This window comes from Chrysochloris asiatica, unplaced genomic scaffold, assembly GCF_000296735.1.
Source record: "Chrysochloris asiatica unplaced genomic scaffold, ChrAsi1.0 scaffold00010, whole genome shotgun sequence".
Classification (NCBI taxonomy): Eukaryota; Metazoa; Chordata; class Mammalia; order Afrosoricida; family Chrysochloridae; genus Chrysochloris; species Chrysochloris asiatica.
The window spans coordinates 17,202,795-17,205,358 of record NW_006408528.1 but is presented as its reverse complement, the minus strand read 5'-3'; the positions used below and the strand labels follow the sequence as shown (position 1 = coordinate 17,205,358).

The following is a 2,564-nucleotide window of genomic DNA, read 5'->3' as shown; positions in this document are numbered from 1 at the left end:
ATTTTCTTCAGCTTCCATTTGAATTTGCATGCGAGTAATTGGCGGTTCAAGCTCACCAGCTGCTCCTTGGAATCCCTATACAAGGTTGCTATGGGTTGGAATCTACTTGACATCTCTTGATAACAACCATTGATGGTCTGTTCCACAGTCTGCCACTGGCCTTGTTTTGACTGAAGAGATGTTTCCATAGTCTCTTTCCACAGATATAGTCAATTTGTGTTCTATGTATTCCATCTGGTGAGGTTCATGTGTATAATCGTCTCTTATGCTCTCTAAAGAAGGTGTTTGAAATGAACAAATCGTTGATTTTGCAGAATTTTATCATGTAATCTCCAGTATCATTTCTATCACCCAGGCCATATTTTCCAACTACTGATCCTTCTTCTTTGTCTGTCAGTTCATCTTTTGACAGATTTTCAACTTATTAACAGCAATTACAGTAATCAGTTTTGCAACTCTATCCTTAATCAGTACAGTTTTTTCATCACCAATAAGCCCCCTTTTCTACAACCACTAATAAGTTTTGGTCTTTAAACAGTTTTTACCTTTTTATGTAAGTGAGGACATACAATATTTTTCCTTTTATGATTGGCTTCTTTTGATCAGCATTATGTCTTCAAGCTACATCAGTGTCTGGGTAATATTCCCTTGTATGTATATACTATATTTTGCTTATCCATTTGTTTATTGATGTGCCGAGGACCTGCCTCGACATAGGTGTTTGGTTCACGAGGTGGGGATATCTGGAGGCGATAGGGATAGCAAAAGAGGAGAGGAGACACAGAGACACAACGAGAGAGGCAAAGAGACACCCCGAAACCAGAGTGGATGTGGGACTGGCATCAGACAGATCCTACATTGCAAACATCTCAGCCATGAAGGCCGTAATATTCTGCATAATAAACATCTTGGCCAAACAGGCAGTATGGTTGAGCCCCCTGCATGCTGTAACGCACGCCTTGCCAGTCGTAATGCACCTGGATTCGTTCTGCGCCCCCGTTTTATTTAGGGGAGGTACTTTACACAAAGTTGGGCGGGACTAAGACAAGGTACAGCTAACATACGTAGTTTTCCAGACATTCAGGCAGCTTTACATCGTACTTCGCAGGTTTGAATCTCACGACTGCAACTTGGTTTCTCAAGCTTAACTAACATACCTTTTAGCACCTAGCCTCAAATGGGGGAAGGAGAAGGAGGATTGGGAGGATTCCCATTGTGTTGGCTGCCCAGCACAGGTTCTTCGGAAAAGAGACGCCTGGGTGAATACGGCTGCACCTGAAAACACTTTAGGGAGGGTAGTCCTATTGTCCTTAGAATAAAGACTCGGGAAGCCACCCAATTTACTTTGACTGAATTCTTTGAGGGAAGAACTTTGCCTTTTTGGAATTTTACAGTCTCGGCTTTTAGGAAAATATTACATTTATCTGTGGATATCAGGGCTTTATGTATGCAATTAATAATAAACATAACTGAACACTTAGATGAAAAACAGTTTGCTATGTCTGCTAGGTGGCTAGAGTCTGTTCCTCAGAGCCTGCGGCCTGTATGGTCTGCAACACTTGGGCCCACAGGGCCTCGGACTCCTGACCGGGTCTGGACGGTCTGCAACATTGATGGACATTTAAGTTGTTTCCACCTTTTGAGTATTGTGAAGAGTACTACAGTGGGCCTTGCTATACTCCTTTTTCAAGTTTTTTTGGCATATTATACCTAGAGTGGAATTGCTGGGTGAAATGGTTCAACATCAATCTTCTCATTTGGTATAGTGACGATGTATACCTTCTATCTTCTTTTAATACTTTCTGCATCTTTCAATATTTTGCCCGTAGAATCTTCAATATTGTAAGTCGAGGCTTGTATTTTTTCTTCAGTTCTTTCAGCTTGAGAAATGCTGAGCATGTTCTTCCCTTTCGTTTTTCTAAATCCTTGTCTTTGCACCTTGCACTATAATACTTTGTCTTTTCGAACTGCCATTTGAAAATTTCTGTTCAACTCTTTGATTCCTCATTTTTTCTATTCACTTAGCATCTGTACACTGGAGACCAAATTTCTGAGTCTGTTCTGATACCCATTTTGGTCCTTTCTTTCTTTCCTATCCTATCTTTTTAGTGACCTTTTCCTTTCTTCATATATGATGTTCTTGATGTCACCCCACAGCTTTTCTGGTCTTTGATCAGTAGTGTCTAATGTATAAGACCTATTCTTGAGATAGTCTATAAATGGAGGTGGAATATATTCAGGGTCACATTTTAGCTCCTGTGGACTTATCTTAATTTTCTTCACCTTCATCTGGAACTTGCATATGAAGAATTGATGGTCTGTCTGTTCCACTGTTGGCCACTGTCCTTGTTTTGGCTGATGATACTGAGCTTTTCCATTGTCTCTTTCCACAAATATAGTTAATTTTTTGTGGAAAGACTGAATTTCCACAATTTCTGACTGAAGGAGTTAGAATTCTTCAATTTCATCATCACTGGCTTTGGTGGTTGGTGCTTTAATTTGAATAAATAGTTGCATTAACTGGTCTTCCTTGTATGCATATGTATATTATCCTCTCACAGACA

The 2,564-nt window shown here is 40.1% G+C and overlaps 1 protein-coding gene across 4 annotated transcripts in view; it reads left to right on the top strand.

Annotated features, from left to right (window-relative positions):
• CDK14 (cyclin-dependent kinase 14) overlaps positions 1 to 2,564 on the top strand; it is an 819,631-nt gene that overhangs the window by 440,095 nt on the left and 376,972 nt on the right. The gene's annotated exons all lie outside the window — the stretch shown is intronic.